Raw genomic sequence first — 20,069 nt, forward strand, 5'->3', positions numbered from 1 at the left:
GAAGTTCCTGCTCTACCCTCCATATCCTGCAGCTAGAAGGGCATTCTTTTCACCACTAGGATTCATTCTGTTTTGCCCTCTCCTAAGATCTAGAAGTGGTAGGAGCTTAGAAACTACACAGCCCACTCCCAATTTCCTGCTGGAAATCTAGCACCTGGCCCACACAACAGTCTTCTGGCTGACCTCGCTGTCATGAGCCTGAGCCTTCCTGACTCACTCGGGGCCTTGCCCACTCACTTCCCTGGATGGGGCTCTTGTGTGTTATTGGCAGAGCTAAAGGTTGACTCTGACCCAGAGACATTGTTCAGATTTTCTTCTCCAGGGACCTGCATCTAATATTTATTAATTATCCTCTCCTTTTGCAGCCTGGTTTATGCACACACTGGTCAGTTTTTATATTCATTACCTTTTACCTTTGTTTATATGTAAACAATTGGTAAGAAAACACCATTTGATTGAGAAAAAACAAGTAAGCACATGGCTGTTGAAAACTCACTTCATTTCTGTATACTAGTAGTGTGCTTGCTTCCATTCCTTTGTCAAAACCTGGAGTAGGGGAGGGGTTGGGGCACATTCTCTGATAAAATTTACTGTGTTCAGCACAATATTCAAACCAAGCTTCAGTATTTTGGAGGAAGTTCTTTGTAACAAAATTATCCTGATGCAATATTACGTGTGATAATGATAAGAGGGCTACTTTCTTCAAAAAGGCAACAGGTCTTTAATTTTTCTTAGCATATCAAGGGCATCATCAGTGCAAATTGATTCACATATGTCAAACATTGAATTATGCTTTCGTAGAGCAGGCAAGACTGAACTCATCAATTCCTTTGTAGTTGTTTGCAATGGTTCACAGAACAAGCTTTCTTTTATCTGTTTCTCTTTTATGTACATCACAAATATGGGTGCCCACTATGGCTGCCAACCTCAGATGTTTCATGGAATACACACTCTGAGAGGACTAATGTAGCTATCTTCTGTAACTTGCTTTTTAATGAATTCTAGAAAAGAGCTAGAAGATTACATCATTTTCTCAGGGACCTACTGAGGGTTCTTTTGTGCATCTGCTGCCAATATTATCTCTGTGGAGTTTCTTTCAGTGCATAAGATTTCACTAATTTTTCAACTTTTGTATGATATTTATTTCCCCTGTCACACAAATATGCAATAGGACAGAAAACTTACAATAAACAAGGGCTTCTCAGGTGTCAAACCAAAATATTACAAGACGTTTCTAGAAACAGTGTCAGGTACAGCTGCATGGCTTATTTTGTTGAAAGTTTAGACAGCTCTGATGGTTTGAATTTAAAAAATATAAATTGCACAAAACATATTGCACTGTGCAGTGAACCGCTAAAGAATATATCCCTGGTTCCATTTGTGTTTATTTAACATGACTCACTCCTAAATATATGGATATTTTCCTGAGATGATATGGAGTTTTGCAGAGTGAAAAAACCCTGGCACTGCCCATATTACCTGTGGGGGTGTTCTGATGGCAGATAATCTTTAACAAGCAATTTATATGTTCCATGCCCTGTGCGAGGTGCTTTGCAAGCATTATTACATATAATTTCAGGTTTGGAGCAAGAAATGTACATGATTAGCCTAGAATGCCTTGTAATAGCAATGAAGCTAGCAAAAAGAAAAACTAGTAAGGTTAGAGTCCTAATTGTCATCCTAATTTTCCCAGCGTTTTCTCCATTTGAAAACTGAAAGTCCTGTGTCACAGGAACTCCCATTCTCAGGCAAGTGTGATAGTGGTCATGTCAAATAACAATAAGATCATGTCAAAGAGAACACAGGAGTCAACTTCAATAGGCTCCCAAGAGACAAAGAAAGGTAATTTGAGCATCAACCAAGATAATAACTACAATGTATTAAATACATGTAAATCTATGAGTACATAATGATACTAAAAACATAAAAAACCATAACCAATTGGCCACCTGTGGTGAGAACTCATTATTTTGAAAACAAGCATTTATTTGGACTTTCTTAAATAAGCAATACTCTCGAGTATCCAGATTATACATGAGAAATCTCTTTCTATAGAATGTTCCAACTAATACATAAAGAAGGAAGATAAAAACTAGGATATTATCATGTTGTAAGCCCTTGCATTGAGCATAAACAGCTGCTAATTTCAACAACATAGAGACAATCAAATATTATGTACTACCTGTTGGAAGAACTAGATAACCCAGAGGACACAGGGCCACAAAAAGCAATATCCAAAATCAGCAAAATACAGACTATGGGAAATTCCACAGGGCAATTGATCCATTTTCTTCAGCCAATAATTGCATGGTGGGGGCGGGGAGTGAAATCAGAATGTATAGAGTAAAAAACACTTAAGAGCTATATTATCCAATTGCAATGTGTGGACATTATTTGGAAAATAATTCAAACCAATAAACTATATTTTGAGATAAATGTAAATTTAAAAAATAGTTGGCAATGTTAAAGAATTATTTAAAAGATTTTAAGTGTGACAATGATAGCTTGGCTTTATTTGTTTAAAGAAATCCTTAGATTTTAAAGATACATACCAAAATGTTATTAATAAAATGATATAATTTGTTACCTGGGATGTCCTTCAAAATAATATAAGGTGGTGCCAAGCCACTGTGGCTCGGTGGTTGAGCATTGACCCATGAACCACCAGTTCAATTCCTGGTCAGGAAACATGCCTGGGGTTGCAGGCTCAATCCCCACTAGAGAAAAATCAAATCTTTCTATTGATGTTTAATATCTCTCTATCCTTCTTCCTTCCTCTCTCTCTCAAATCAATAAAATAAAATATTAAAAAAATAATATAAGATGGGGATGTAAGCATAAATGAAACAAGATTGGCTTAGTTAATAATTGTTGAAAATTGGAAGGTACGTGGGGATCTTATACTAATACATTTATTCTTGCACATTTTAAAAATTCTTAATAAAAATGAGAAAATAATATATATTAGATTAAGTTTTTAATTTCATGTAGCTAGAAAGTAGATAAGCCAAGATTTGAACAAACACAATTTTGATCTAGGAGGGTGGGGGGAAGGGGAAGAGATCAACCAAAGGACTTTTATACATGCATATAAGCATAACCAATGGAGACAGACACTAGGCGGGTGAGGGCATGAGTGGGGTGGGGTGGGGGGTCAAAGGGGGGATAAGAACACATATGTAATACCTTAATCAATAAAAAAATAGAATCTACCTCAAAACCATATCTTGAAAAGCAGGTATTAATTAAACAGTGACAGAGGTGCTGAACAAATGCAATTTACCACTTCTCATCTTTCCAGCAATAATCGTTTCAGTCTAAAACGGAAGATGGAAACTGAACTAAATTTTAGAAAACTGACCTTTTTCTACATGTTCTGGCTGATGACAATAATGCTTCTGCATTTTTTTTTTTCTGCCATTTCTCTTTCTCTGAGGGAGAGCATCTCATTCCCTAGAGGCTGCATACCTTCCTGGTAAAGAATCTCTCACAAGCCCTAACCTTATTGGCTCAGTGGATAGAGCATTGGCCTGGGGACTGAGGGTCCCAGGTTTGATTCCGGTCAAGGGAATGTACCTTGGGTGCAGGCACATCCCCAGTAGGGGGTGTGCAGAAGGCAGCTGATCGATGTTTCTCTCTCATCGATGCTTCTAACTCTCTATCCCTCTCCCTTCCTCTCTATAAAAAATCAATAAAATATACTTAAAAATTAAAAAAAAAGAATCTCTCACAAGACTTAATTATTAAGTATCTTCAAAGGAAAGTCTGCTCCATGCGTTTACATTTCCTAAAAGATGAAACTTAATTTCAGTCATTTCTTGTGTGTGTTTCACTTAAGGATTTTCTAAGTCAATTAAAGGTTGACTGTTGACTTCCTTCCTGCTATTCAGTGAAATTATATTAAAATTCAGGGAGCCTCAAGCCATCAGGGCATGCAGATGGGATAGGAAGATGTCTAGTTTTTGTTTAGCTTCTAACCGTGGGGTAGTTACATCTGCTACTGTATCCTATCCTTAGTCATATTGCTTTCCAGACATTGGCAGATACACTCATGTAAGAGCTATGTTCCTCCATCTAGTCTTTTCCAAAGTCCAAATGAGATCTCCTCGGCCCCATAGTAATGATCCTTCAGGACTTCTGAGAGAGCACAGCCCTCTTGGATGCTTTTCTTCACCACTGAAACTGTCTAAGGACCTGTTACCCAGACCCACTGAACTTCCCAGTCTAGTCTAGTGCTTTTTTTGTCTACTCAAGGGTAGGGAAGAGATTTGTACCTCACTACTCTTCTGGGTTCCACCCAGAAAACAAGAGCAAGTCTCCTTCACTCTTACATCCTCAAACTTACCAAGGGTTCCATTGTTCTTCTCCTTGTGGGTTTGGATGTCAGGAGAAGAGTGTCATATCTCTGAACAGACTCCCTTTGTACTGCTTTCTATTTACGCTTTCTTCTTCCCTAAGCCCAAGGGATTTTTATCTACTATCCAGTGGACAGAAAAGTCATGCAACCTTCCAACTCGTTTGTCTCACATCTGGACCTCAGATTTTGAAGCTCAGAAGCTAAAAATTAACATATTATTTTTGTTCTCTAAAGTCATCTGTGACCCCCACCCCCTGTGCCGTCCATAAGGTAATAGGTTCTCCATATCTAGCTGGCTAAATGGGGGAGTATAATGGCTTAACAGGGAATACACAAAAAAGACTGTATCTATTGATGAATTAAAACACTATCTTGCCACATGAGTATAGTAATTGTACTGAATGGGCTGCAGCAGAAGTCCATAAAACCTGGTATGCTTTCTCTTACATAGTTACTTCTGAAGGAAAGTGGTTTCAATTAGTTCTTTCCAGCATAAGCTGCTTTGACTTATGCTATTTTCCGTTTAGGTAAGACTAGGCCTCCTGGTCTAGTTATAGCTGATTAGACCAAAGAGCAATTTATTAGACACAGGCTACCACTTATAAATCAACATGAGGGAAGCTGACTATCTCTGAGGTGGCTGGACAAGATATTTGACCAATATTGTCAAATCCTTCTTTTTATGATTAACGGTTGCTAGAAGAACAAAGAGAATAGAGTTCCTCTGAGCTAAGGTAGCCATCCCAAAGAATTCTGAGAAGCTTTTTGGTAACTGTAAAAACAATCACGTACTGCAGCATTGGGAAACTTGGGGATAAAGAGATGATCATGTGGTTGATGAGGTTAATTTTCACACTACCTCATGTTCTCATATATATTTGCATTAAATCTCTATCACTTAGATAACCTAGCATGCATCTTCCTTGGGTCTATAAAGAAATTGATGACTTACCCTAATACCTAGTATCTTAGTTCAGGCTGCTATAAGAAGAATACTATAGACTGGTATTCCTAAACAACCGAAGTTTTCATTTCTCACAGTTCTAGAGGCTGAAACCCAGAGGTCAGGGTGCCAGCATGGTTGGTCACGTTCTGGTGAGAGCCCCCTTCCTGGTTTGCAGACTGCCTTCTTTAAACTCTCTTTTGTCTTTTAGAAGAACACTAATTCCATCATGAGGGTTCCAACCTCAAGACCTAATTTCCTCCCAAAGTTCCCACCTCTTAATATCATCCCATTGGTGATTAGAGTTTTAACATATGAATTATGAGAGGACACAAACATGCAGTCCAAAATACCTACCTTGTGGGATTTGGGGGACTTAATGAAATAAAGAATATAAACTTTCTACCATAGTGCCTGGGTATACTAACTAGCAGCCTAATACATTTAAAATATTTTGGATTGACTCATTAATCTCTTTCTACTGGGGATTTCTGGTTGAATCAGTGGCACTAAAATATTTTCACTATATTCAGAAATCCTCAAGAGGCTTATGAAACATTATTTAATGATAATAATTAAACATTTATTAAGAAGTCACTGTTTGTTTGCTACAATACTAGGAAACACAGTGGCTAAAGGTTTTGCATTCGTTCTTTCTTAAAGTTATGAGTTCTCTTAGGATAAAGAGAATAAGAAAGAGCCTCTTCTCCTCTTAAGATTTCCTAGTCCCCTAAAACAAGTACTACATGCTTTGTTAAAAATTATCACAGAGCTGGTGATTACCTAGATCTCCTGACCATGTCTGTGATGCTCACTCCAGAAGGTGGGACATTAGTGGTCTATTACTGCAGAGCAAATCACCCTCACACTTTGCAGTGTGAAACAACATTTAACTGAGAGCCAGGAGTCCAGGAGCAGTTTAGCAGGGTACCTCTAGGTCAGACTCTCTCAGGAAGTTGCAGTCAAGATGTTGGTCAGGGATAAAGATACATAAAGGCTCAACTGAAGCTAAATGATCTGCCTTCTATACTACTCAGGTCCTCATGGATTATTGGACTTAGGGTCTCAGTTGCACACTGGCTATTGGCCAGAAGCCTCTCTCATTTCCTCAACAGAATGCCTCTCCATAGGGTGAAGCCCAACATAGAAGCTGGTTTTCCACAAAATGATTGATCCAAAAAAGAGCAAGAGAAAGAGTGGCCCAAAACAGAACTGTGGTCATTTAGAACCTAACATTGGAAGTGCCATCACATCACTTCTGTCATATTCTGTTAGAAGTAAGTCACAAAATCCAGCCTAGTCAAAGAAAATTACACAAGGGCATGAATACCAGGAAGTGGGGGTCATCTTGGAGACAGCCTACCACACAAACATACATCTGAGTGTCCCAGGAGGAAAACCTCCATTCCATGGCTGGGTTGCTTGGGTGACTTTTCTGGCTACAAGAAGCATTCTAGTGTGAGGTTATCAGATTTCAAAGAGAAAATGTACCATGGATCTAAAAGTAGATCTAACTTCTTATTGCCCCCTCTTTGCAGCCTCTGGTAATCACCATTCCACTTCTTTGATTCCACGAATTTGACTACTATAGCTACCTCATATAAGTGGAATCATGTAGTATTTATCTTTCTATAACTTATTTCATTTAGCATAATGTCCTCAAAGTTCATCCATGTGGTCACACATGACAGGATTTCCTTAAGGCTGAATTATAATTCATAGTATGGCCCTGGACAGGTGGCTCAGTTGCTTGGAGCATCATACTGTATACCAAAATGTTGCAGGTTTGATTTCCTGTGAAGGGCACATACCAAGGTTGCAGGTTTGATCTCCTGTCAGGGTACATACAGGAGACAACCCATTGACGTTTCTCTCTCTCTCTCTCTCTCTCTCTCTCTCTCTCTCTCTCTCTCTCTCTCTCTCTCTCTCTCTCTCTCATTAATAAATATATCCTCATGTGAGGATAAAAAAAAACACCATTGTATGTATGTGGCATATTGTCTTTATCCATTCATCTGTCAATGGACATTTAAGTTGTTTTTACATCTTGGTTATTATAAATAGTGCTGCAGCAAATATAAAAAAGTGCTAGTATCTCTTTGATGTTCTGATTTTAGTTCTTTTGGATAAATACTCATAAATGTAATTGCTGCATCACATTTAATGTTTTGATGAACCTCCATACTGTTTTACATAGTGGCTGCATCATTTTGTATATCATCAACAGTGCACAAAGGCTCCTCAGAATCAGATTTTAGATTCATAGTACATTCAATTAGCCAGTCTATCTGGACTCAAAAATTAACAGTTCATTAATCATAGCATAACCCCTTCTCACCCGATCTCCCTATTGCCTGCCTATAAGGGAAGCTACATATTTATTTATTGAACAAAACAAAATCCCTGTTTCCAGCTAGAGGGAGAAAAGGTCAAATTGCCAAACCATGATGTAATCAAAGAGCTAACGGTAAATAACTTTGAGGTCACATGTAAGGTATAAAGCTACTTGGAAGAACAGAGGAGTCATAGGCAGTTAGAATGCCTTTAATGACATTGAAATGGAAAGAATGTGAGCATGTTGGCAAAGTTAACTGTGTGGGGACTGCTTTTGGCCATCACCTCAGAGGGTCCAATCAGGCCTGAAATTGATGGGAACTCAGAACCAATGCCCTTTAAAAAAAAAAAAGAAAAGAAAAAAAAGAGGGGGAGGTAGAAGAATGGACGTGTTGTTTCTGGAAAATGGGAGCAGTAATTGTCAAACTCTGATCCTTTGGTTTAGGAGAGAAATTATAAGAAACAGGAGTGACCTAACCCAGAAGGCAAAGAGCATATTCCCACTGGCTCTGGTGCCCCTAAAAATTCTTTCCAGATGCCTGATTCATGGAAGGGAAAAAGAAGTGCCAAAGTGGGAGGGAAGAGAAGGTAGTGAATATTTTGTTGAAGAAATCATGTTATTTTCAGTTCTCACAGAAATTTCATCACAGAAAATAACTTTCTGAAGCAATTATACAACTATAATAATATGTCATTTTATATCAGCTTCCACTCTTATCAGAGTAGAGAAGGCAATTCACTCAATTTTGACTGAGTGGCCCAGTGTCAGGTACTGAGGTACAAAGATGAAATCAAGGAACCCATCTCTGTAAAATATGATTACTCTGAGCATGGCCTAGTTGGCCAGAGGTGGGTCTGCCAGGCCTTCATCTGTTTAAAGCCAAGCCCAGCCACATGGGAATAGTGACTGGATATGGTAAGGCCAACTAGGGGCCAGGATTGCCAGGGATTTGGCCTTGAATCAGTCTGATATTTGCACTCTTTCCCTGGAAGGAAAATGAGGAAATACTGGGCATGTTAATGTTGAGTATTTTTCAATAAGCAAGCTTTATTTTTATCATGTTATAAAATACTTGTTCCCAAGATTTCTCTTTCACTCTTTAGGTGTGTGGTATGGCCTGTTGTATCAATTTGGTGCCCTCAAACCAAAAGGCCAACATTTTGATTTTCATGGGCCCTAGGTACTTTTACCTTTGTATATTTCTTTCTCTCCCCCCAAAATATAAAAAATTATGTTTAAAATATTTTTAATTTATTTTTTAAATTGTATGTTAAAACTGAATTGGTATAAAGATGAACATATGAATATTATATGTAAAACCTTCTTTCCAACCTAAAAGTTGATTTTTACCTCGGATGATTTAAAAAAAAAAAAAACTTAAAACATTTTGTGAGTCCCTAATGCATTGTGGTCCCAGCACTGGACCTGTCATGCCTCATGGATAAGTCAGTTCTAGATATAAGCCTAAGCCTCACTGTCAAATTAATGCCGCAGTTGATAGCATGGTTCTGAATTCACTGTGGCATCACTTACCAACCAGCTGGCATCTAGAGATGCCAAATTCTTTCTTACTTCTTTTTTATACATGCAGTGAGATCAGTGTTGTTTCTTTTCTTTCTTCTTTTTTTTTTTTAAATCCTTGCCTGAGGATATTTTCCCATTGATTTTTAGACAGAGTGGAAGGGAGGGGAAAGACAGAGAGAGAAACATCAATGTGAGAGAGACACATCAACTGATTGCCTCCTGCATGTGCACCTGACTGGGGCTGAGCAGGAACTTGTAACTGAGATACATGCCCTTGACTAGAATTGAACCTGCGACCCTTCAGTACAAGGGCCGACGCTCTATCCACTGAGCCAAACTGGCTAGGGCCAGTGTTGTTTCTTATTTCTTGTAGCAGCTCAGGGCATTCAACTGTCTTTTTTAACTCCATTGCTTGTTCCATGTCCCCAAATAGCATTCAAAGAGATGAAAAGCAAGAAGAGTAGGATGAGCTCTACAGCAGTATAATTCAAGCCACAGAGCAATTCTGAAACACAAGGGGAAGAATTTCTGCACTTCACTCATGGATTATCTGAGAACCAGATGCAAACTGTCAGTGATTATTCCATTTATAACAAACATTGCTAATGGAAAGAATCAACAGAAAATAAAATTGACGAAGGCTAAAACTGAAAAATGTAAGATTTGTTATTGACAAGTATGGATAGGGAAAGTAGAACGTAGACAATTTTAGACCTGCAAAATTTGACACAAGAAAAGTGGATTTTGTAAAAATAAAGTAAAATATACAGAACAGCCCTGGCCAGTTTCCTCATTGGTTAGAGCATCAGCCCTCAGACCAAAGGGTTTTGGGTTGGATCCCCAGCCCTGGTTGGGCTGTATGCAGGAGGCAACCAATTGATGTGTCTCTCTCATGTCCATGTTTCTCTCTCTCCCCCTCTATGTCCTCCCTTCTACTCTGTCTGAAAAATCAATTAAAAAATGCTTTTTATTCTGTCTGATGTTGCACTTTCCCCACCAGCCAGCTAGGACCAAAAAATATCTTGTTGCCCTGCACATTGCTGGTCCTGCTTTTCCACCATAGCAGGAGCATTTCTGTTGTTCTCATCACTTCCCTTCAAAACTTTACCTTCTTTCTCTCATTCATTTGCTGAAGTTGTAGCAAGTTCCCCTTCAGCACTTTCTTTCTCTCCCTCACATGGGATCATCCATCTTGGTTTATGGATGAAAATACATACATCTTTATGTAGTAGGGAAGGCAGGTATTATTATCCCAATTTACAGATGGGCAAGTGGAAGGAGAATTTAAAAGACTTCCCCCACGGTCAAATGACTGGGTTTATTCCTGACTCGGGTCTTATTGTAAAGTCACTCTTCTGTTAAGCTAGTAGGTATCCTTTATAATAAAAGGTATCCTTTATAATAATATGCTAAGTGTCCGGTCATCCATTCAACCAATCAAAGCATAACATGCTAATGATATGCTAAGGCCACTTAACCTCTTGCTATGACATGCACTGACCACCAGGGGCCAGAAACTCCAACTGGAAGGTTAGCTTGCTGCTGGGGTCTGGTCAATTGGGACTGAGCGAGACAGGCCAGACATGCCCTGGAGCCCTCCCATGGTCCCTCCCTGGCTGGCCAACCTCCTGCATCCCTTCATGACCCCGATCGTGCACTGGTGGTGTCCCTTGGCCTAGCCTGTGCCCTCTCCCAATCCAGGACCCCTCAGGGGATGTCGGTGCTGCCCCCTGGTGGTCAGTGCGCTCTCACAGGGGGAGCACTGCTCAGCCAGAAGCCAGGCTCATGGCTGGCGAGCGCAGAGGCAGTGGCGGAAGCCTCTCCCGCCTCCGCGGCAGTGCTAAGGATGTCCAACTGCCATCCCCCGAGGGCTCCCAGACTGTGAGAGTGCACAAGATGGGCTGAATGACACCCTGCCCCGAGTGCACAAATTTTGTGCACCAGGCCTCTAGTAACATAATAAATGTTACTTAAAAGGGAACAGATTCCAGTCCACTGCTTAAATTAAACACCTAAAATGGCTCCCCATTGCCTAATTAAAATAGTCCAACTATAGATACATTAGTAAAATAGGGACTTAGATTCAGAAGAATTTTGGGGGGAAATATTATTTATATGGCAAAATAATTATTTTCTAAACTAGGGGCCCAGTGCATGAATGCATGCACTTTGAAAGGAACTGTGGGCCACGAGGCTCCAGTAGGCACAGGGGAGGGTCTTGGTCCATTCTCCATGCCCCTGCCCAGCCCCTCCCACCTCAGCTCCTGGTCCCCTACCTGCCTGCAGCCCCGCTTCTGCCACCACCACTTGCTGATGGCACCAGCCCCACTTGCACCCACTGATGGCTCAGAATGATTGGGGCCAGCACCAGATGCGGGTGTGAGTGGGGCCAGCACCGGCAGTGGGTGCAAGCAAGGCCATCACCAGCAGCAGGTGCAAGAGGCGGCTGCCAGCCCCAATCGCCCCTCAGGATCAGGCGGAGGTGGAGAAGCCCTGAGAGGCGATCAGGGCAGCCACACAGCACCGAGCGATTGGGGCTAGCACCAGCAGCAGGTGCAAGCGGGGGCATGACTGTGGCTCACAGGAGCAAATTTTCAGTAACCACCAGAGGTGCCCTGCCTTGGTCTGGTGCCCTCGCTCACCTGCTCTACCATCCCGCCGTGACCAATGCCCACCATGTTCCACACGTGCCCCCTGGTGGTCAGCGCACGTCATAGCAACCAGTTGGTCGGTTGTTCGGTTGTTCATTTGTTCAGCTGTTCGGTCTATTTGCATATTAAGGTTTTATATATAGAGATAATTCCTTTACATCTTTTACTCCCTGTTGGACCCATGCAATTATTTTGCAGTTTACCAATTATAAAGGTGTACTATTTAGAGATAACGAGGAGACCAAATGAATGCTCCTATCCCATTTCCAAAAAAGATATGTAGATTGTAAAGAAACAGCCTCTTAGTAAAATAAAGTTCAGTTTTCTAAGACAAGACTACAAAGAAGTCTTTCAGTCTGAGGATAAAGGGGACCCAGCACCCCACTCTGCCTCCTGCTGTGCTCTTTACGTATTTCCCTTACCAGGGGCATGTAACCTCCATAAGTCATAAGTGCATTGGTCTGGGGTGTGTGTGTGTGTGTGTGTGTGTGTGTGTGTGTGTGTGTGTGTGTGTGTGTGGTGGGGGCTGGGTGAGTCTGTGACTAAATTCACATGTTAGCAGTGAAGCTGCCAGCTGTTCCTCAGACTGGGAAAAGTCAGAAAAGTTAGAATAAACTCCCTGCCAACATGAATGTTACATCTCTTGTTCTTTATGAAGATCCTGTGTGAGACTACCTTTGTGAAGCAAGTACAAAGTAAATAGCCATTCATTGTCCTAAGGAAAAGATAATAAACCCTTTCCCATCACCTGTCCCATTAGGAGGCAAAGCTCTGGGAAGGAGTGGAGCAGTTTGCAGAAAGAGTTCTAAAGTCTTATGATTTGATAAAAGATTCCAGGACCCAAACCCTTCTGTAAGGTTGAAGTTTAGGAAAACTGTTTAGGTAGAACAGAGTTGTCACATCAGAGATTTTTGTACATTCAAGAGAGAAAGAGAATCTCATGGGTTTAAAATAAACTCCCTGTGAACATGAATGTTTTTTATCCCAGTTAATATGAGTAGACACAATTTCAGGTCTTTCTTTATTTGGCACATGTGTGATACATTTCAAGCCTCTCAGGACTTGGTCAGTTTCTAAGGGAAGCCAATGGAAAAATAAACATAGTATAGAAGATAGGTTCCAATTTCCCCAAATTACCTTCTGATCCTATCAAACCAGGTACTCTCAGGTTTTAAGGATTTGTCACCTTTTAAAAGTCACATTGACTTGAAACACCTGTATCCTAAAATGCATTGTTAAAATTTTTCAGCACCTCGCCTATAATTCCAATTCCTGTACCTAGGAGTGTCAGTGAGTAGAGAGCATTGGGTTAACACATACTGTTCAGGAGCTACCTCAGAAACATCTAGAAGCTTCTAAAATCAGGGCAAAGAAAGTCCAGTTCCCCTTTGTCCTCTCTCTAGGGCAGTGGTCGGCAAAGTGTGGCTTGCGAGCCAAATGTGGCTCTTTGGCCCCTTGAGTGTGGCTCTTCCACAAAATACCACAGCCTGGGCGAGTCTATTTTGAAGAAGTGGTGTTATAAGAAGTTTAAGTTTAAAAAATTTGGCTCTCAAAAGAAATTTCAATTGTTGTACTGTTGATATTTGGCTCTGTTGACTAATGAGTTTGCCAACCACTGCTCTAGGACTTTCCTTCTGATTTCATTGTTTAATCTGAGAAATCTCCTCCAGGTGTCTTTTCATTCAGGACCTTTAGCATAGAATAGGCCAGTATCTAACAATAATCCTATATAATAAAGAGGTAATATGCAAATTGATCCTCATGCCCTCGCACAAGATGACCACCACCATGTGGTCAAAGATGGCCACCACAAGATGGCCGGCAGGAATGGGTAGTTGTGGGTGATCAGGCCATCAGGGGAGGGCAGCTGGGGGGGACCAGGCCAGCAGGGGAGGGCAGTTGGGGCAACCAGGCAGGCAGGGGAGGGCAGTTGAGAGTTACTGGGCCATCAGGGGAGGGCATTTGGGGGTGATTGGGCTAGCAGGGGAGGGCAGTTGGGGGCAATAAGGCTGGCAGGGGAGCAGTTAGGCATCGATCAGGCTGGCAGGGGAATGGTTAGGGGGTGATCAGGCTGGCAGGCAGGCGATTGGTTGGGAGCCAGCAGTCCCGGATTGTGAGGGGGATGTCCAACTGCCGGTTTAGGCCCGATCCCACAGGGATCCCACCGGTAGTTGGGCATGAGAGCCAGCCCTTCCTTCCCTGCCTTGTCATCGCATCCAGCCCTGAAGAGTGAGATATTGCACTACCCAGAACTCCCCTGAGGGGTCCCAGATTGGAGAGGGTTCAGGCTGGGCTGAGGGACACCCCCCCCCCCAGTGCACAAATTTCATGCATCCGGCCTCTAGTACAGTATAACAATCATAATGTTCATATAGCAAGACTTTCACTGCAACAGAAATAAAAAGTTTGCCCTGAAAAGATCCCCAGAATATAGTAATTTCAATCTATTCACTTTATAAGAGAAGAAAAGTCACAGAGATATAGTAGATATAAAAGAAAAAGAGATAAGAAGTTCATACTCTTTTGCACCATCAGAACAAGGCATTAGAGAAAACATAGGAAAACGAACAGAAAATTATAGACCCTTTGGTGTCAAGAAAGTGTCATGAGCCATCTGGCTTGTTGGTTGCTATATCTCTAGCTCCTCCCTCATTACAGAAACTAAAAAATAAAAAAATAAAAAACTTTGTTTTATGAATGAATAGCAAATTTTGTTTAATTGTCTAAATAGGTACCTAACTGTGGAGACAGCAGAAAGGACATGTAAATGGCCCTGGCCTGGGAACTCTCTCTAGGTTGTCTGGCAACAAGGTAGCCCAGATTGAGAGCTCCATCTTTTCTAAAAGGAGTGACTACAAGTTTCTATAAGAGCAGGAGCATCTCTTGCCCCAGTGGGAGGGAAGGGGCTGTTTCCAAACTCAACTTCCCACAGATTTAGGATCCCCGAGGCCTCCAGGTGGTTGGCCTCTGGCATTTCCCAGCAATTCCCTAAACAGTTAGGGGCTAAGTTTAGACAAATGGCCAGCTAAGCCCAGAATGTTTATTCTGCCATAACAAGGTTGCTTTCTCATTGATGGCCATGATCTAAAAAGATACACCACTCCAATAAAAAGGGAAGACAACAGGAAGTTGGATCTGTCCCTGAGTGTGTCTGTCTCAGCTCTGGCCAAAGCATGCTTCTCTGGGGATGCCAAGACAAGAGAAGACACACCAACTGTGGAGCCATCATCCTGCTTGAAGCTGGTCACCCAACCCCTTGATATGATTTCTATCTTCTTGAATTTGAGGAGACTTTGCCTGTGTCCCAACATATGGTCTATCTTTGAAAATGACCCATGTGCACTTGAGAAGAATGTATATTCTGTGGCTTTGGGTGAAATGTTCTGAAGATGTCAATTAATTTCATCTGGTCTAGTTAGTCATTTAGGATTGATGTTTCTTTGCTGATTTTTTGTTTAGAGGATTTGTCCAATGGTGATAGTGGGGTATTAAAGTCTCCTACTATGATTGTATTGCTGTCACTCTCTCCCTTGATATCCTCCAGGAGTTTTTTTATGTATTTGGGTGCTCCTGTATTGGGTGCATATATGTTTACCAGAGTTATTTCTTCTTGTTGTATTGCTCCCTTTAGTATTATGAAGTGGCCTTCCTTATCTCTTGTATGTCCTTCACTTTGAGATCTAATTTATCAGATATAAGTATTGCTACCCCAGCTTTTTTTTTTTCAGTTCCATTTGCCTGGAAAACCTTTATCCATCCCTTCACCCTCAGTCTATGTGCGTCTTTTTTTCTGAGGTGGGTTTCTTGTAGACAGCAGATATATGGATCTTGTTTTCTTATCCAATCCGTTACCCTATGTCTTTTGATTGGGGCATTTAATCCATTTACATTTAAAGTTATTATTGATAGGTACTTGTTTGTTGCCATTTTTATTCTTTACCCCTGTGTTCCTTCTTCGCTTGCTATTTCTTTTCTTTTACAGCAGACCCTTTAGCATTTCTTGCATTGCTGGTTTGGTGGTAATAAATTCCCTTAGTCCTTTTTTGTCTGTGAAGCTCCTGATTTCACCTTCAATTTTGATTGATAGCCTTGCTGGGTACAGTATTCTTGGATTCAGACCCTTCCTTTGCATGACTTTGTATATTTCATTCCATTCCCTTCTGGCCTGATGAGTTTCTGTTGAGAAATCAGTTGCTAGTCTGATGGGGGTTCCTTTGTATGTAACTTTCTGTCTCTCTCTTGCCGCTTTTAAGATTCTTACTTTGTCATTGGTGTTTGTCAATTTAATTATAATGTGCCTTGGCGTCGGTCTTTTGGGGTTCATTTTGCTTGGGACTTTGTGAGCTTCTTGGATTTGTGTGGGTTTTTTCTTCCTTATATCAGGGAAGTTTTCTGTCATTATTTCTTCAAACAGGTTTTCTATTCCTTGCTCAGCTTCCTTTCCTTCTGGAACCCCTGTTATGAGGATGTTGTTTTGTTTCGTGTTGTCCCAAAGTTCCCTGAGGCTCTCCTCCTACTTTTTAATTTTTTTTTTCTAGAAGCTGCTCTACTTAGGTATTTTTTCCCATCCTGTCTTCTAGCTCACTGATGCGGTCCTCTGCTTCTTCTAGTCTACTCTTGATGCTCTCTATTGAGTTCTTTACAGCAGCAATGTCATTTTTCATTTCCTCTTGGTTCTTGCTCATATTGTCGAATTTGTCTTCCATTCTTTTCAGCCACCTTATGACCATTTCTCTGAATTCTTTCTCTGGAAGGTTGCTTGCCTCCATTTCATTTACTTCCTTTTCTGGTGATGCCTGCTTTTCTTTTATATGCGGGCTGTTTCTTTGTCTCCCCATGGTCTCTCTTCTCCGGATGTCTGGTTATGTAGTTCTTTCTCTCCTTTCCGTGGTGGAGTGTAGAGCTCCTCTGAATCTGCGTGTTTGTGCCAATTGGAAACTGGTGTTCTGGGGCTTGCAGCTGTTCGGTGGGTGCCGCAGTTGTGGATTTTCAGGCTTCAGATAAGCTCTACTTTCCCTTTCAAGATGGCTCAGTCTCCGCGTCCGAGCCCATAGCTCCGGGAGGGGATCCAGCCGCAGTGAGGGCTGCCCGGTCAGGGGAACCCCTTCTAGCAGTCTCCCACCTTATCCTGGAGTTTAGCTGTCCCTTAACTTGCCAACAAACACTCCTCGTGCAGCCCTCAGCTATTCTTTTTTTCTGCTCCGGGTCAAGGCTCGGAACACGTTTGTCTATTCTGCCACCATTTTTCTCTCCCCACTGCTTATTATTTGATTTGGGAAATGTGGGTCAGCTACCTGGATAATAGGAAAAGCAAGTCTCTCCTCCACCCTCATGTCCTTTAATCCCTCTTGGATAGCTCTTTGCATGGGTGATTCTATTAACAGCGAATTAAATGTTTCAGGATTAGGACATGGAGGTGGAAGGGGCCATGAAGGCCATTTCTCAAATTTTTCTTTTTGCTCTTCTTTAGGAGCAGAGGGTGCAAGAGGAGGAGGTTTATCCTCTTCCATCTCTCTAAAAGGCTCTAGCAAATGCAATACCATGTTCCACAAGGAGAAACAATTTGGAGGCAAATTTTTCCCCTCCTGCTAAGCTTTTTTCAAGCTCTGACCCACTTTTTCCCAACATTCAACATCTTATATACCTTCTTCAGGAAACCAGGGATTATCTTCTATAATAACATGCAAAAAACTGTAACAGATACCTTCTGACACTTTAATTCCTTTATCATTGAGCATGCAAACCAAAAGTCTACAATAAAGTTTCTCACTTTTTAATCAATTTCTGCCCTATTAGCCTGGCTAAAAAAGACGTTTCCACCCTACTTACAAATCATGAGTTCTGCAGCTGGCCGTGGGCTTTGCGTGTGGTGAATTCCCCCACCTATGCAGTGAATTCTTTTTCCCCACCTTGCCAGTGAAAACTCCATTTTTTGCTCTAGGTGAATCTTCTTCTCTAGACGTCCCTTGTCAAGGTGCCAGAAGTGAGATGCCATGTCCTGAGTGGCTTAGGGTTTGGGATCTGGAGAAGGGCTGTGGGAAAATAATGAGATGAGAAAAGAAATAATAATTTGGAATTAATGGGGGGCCAGGTGGAGAGTCCAACTCAAGGGGAAGGACTTTGCTGGTGCCCAGGCCTTGCCAACCTTTTATTCAATTTTGGATACACATATTGCCCTTATTCAGGCAGGCAATTCCAGTAACAGACAGTCTATCTTAACGGTTAGTAAATATTAGTAAAGATTTACTTTGAAACTATTTGGTCAGGATATTGTTTGAGCCACCATTGCACCAACTAAACAATCAGTGCATAACTTCGGCCCTTGCCAGAGCTCAAGGTTCACCAGCATTCCGGGCTCCTTGTTTACACTTTTCTGATAGTGAAGACAATGGGTAGCTTCCAACATTGCCCACCTTGGCTCCTGTAAGCTGTGTGTAAGCTACTTCAGGAACAGGTATACAGCTGCCTGCCATGGGATGGGGGTAGGGGATGGATAGCTGCTACCGTAGTATGAGCTAAAATTGACCAAAATTAAACACAATTTACTGTACACGCCTTCCCCTTAGAAGTTGCAAGACTTCAATAGACTCCAAAGTTCCAAAATAGTTTCATCAGAAAGATCATTCCAGTGCAATTGTTGTCTAGATGGGGAGACAGATTCCTGGAGCTTCCTACTCTGCCATCTTCCCCAAATCCTCTGTCATTGGTGAGTTTTTGAAAAGAGTTCTTCTATGTCTATAACTTACTCTGGATGCCCCAGAAACACTAGGGTGAGTACAAGGGAACATGATAGTTGGCTACACCAATCATACAGGTGAGGTTTAATCATGTTTGACCACTACAGAGTTGTCTGAATATATTTTGAATATATTTTGAAAGTAGAGCTGCAAGAACTTGTCACTAAATTAGAGACATTTATGGGGAGGAAATAAATGTAGAAAATGCATATTAGCTCTGATATTCCCTGTCTTTTTTATTATGAGATTTTAACTACTATTTTTGGCCAGGGCCATTGGTATTACAGACTCAGCCCTATTCTTTGAGCTGCATTGTCATGATTTATTAGTACCACATTTTCTCATGGATGAAGCTTCTTACTGCCCTTTTCAATGGACCTGGAAACTTCCATTTTTACTACAAAAAAGATAGCCATTTGCTACTTCCCAACTGAGGATAACTCAAAAATAATAGCTGATGCTTTTGCACAAATAGCTTTATTTGGACATACACACACCACCTGAAAGAATAAGTACAGTCTATGGCAGCTCTCCTGAACTGCTCTGCTAGCATCAGACTTTCCAAAATTTTAGCAAGTGTTTTCAATTGTATTATTCTGAAATTAGTATTTCTTCCTAAAAAGGATTTGGCTTACACTCTTAAAGAGTGACAACAGAAAGCATTACTCATCTGCGTACTCTCATCACTCATCACTCTCTGGCACTCTCTACCCGGGGAGGGAGGAGTTTACCCTTGAAGACCAGAAAATATCTTTGAGATCCTTTGAATCAATAAAAGGCATTGTGAGGGAGGAGGAATGCCTCTCATGTGACAGCTATTTTAGGTGCTATAGTTGTAATTAGTATTGTCTTCAGACTCCTAAAAGTGAAGTTCAGTCAACAGTGTAGATCATGGAACACTTTCGTTGGTAAGCCCCCTTTCAAGGGTGTTAAATGTCTCGCCTGGCACTTTGTTTTATTTAGCTAACTTTTCAGCCTGTTTTAACATGTGGAACCTCCTGAAACATGAGCCAGAGAGCCTACAAATCTAGCTCCATTTCATTCTGGTCTGTCACTTTGGTGTTAGCATTTTCCTCACTCTTGTTTCTAGTTTGAGTTATGAAACCATTTCAGTTCAGTTTTAATAACCTCCCTGGCATGGCAAGCTCCACTAGAGCTGCCAAACTTAATACGTTGACTTCCTGTAATGAGGGCAGCAGCTTTGGCCAGGGGACGAGAGGTGGACTTTCTATAAACGCATCCGTTTTCCATTACAGCCTGTTCAGATTTGGTAGCAGACTGTCAGGTGCAGCTGCTTTCCTCTTCTATACACAATGACTTTGACTTTGGTTTCTGAGTTTCCTCATCTCCTGACTCACCCATGATCCTCTGACTAAATAAATCACCTAGTGATCGATATAGGTCCCAGGTCTGGGCACGTGTGAGAGAGCTTAGCTTCACCCTGCAGGACAAAACTCTGGTCAGTGACTTCCACATGTGTTTGTGAAGGCCTCCATGACCACCCTGGAAACAGATGTTCTGA

This window comes from Plecotus auritus, assembly GCF_963455305.1.
Source record: "Plecotus auritus genome assembly, chromosome: 3".
NCBI classification, from domain to species: Eukaryota; Metazoa; Chordata; class Mammalia; order Chiroptera; family Vespertilionidae; genus Plecotus; species Plecotus auritus.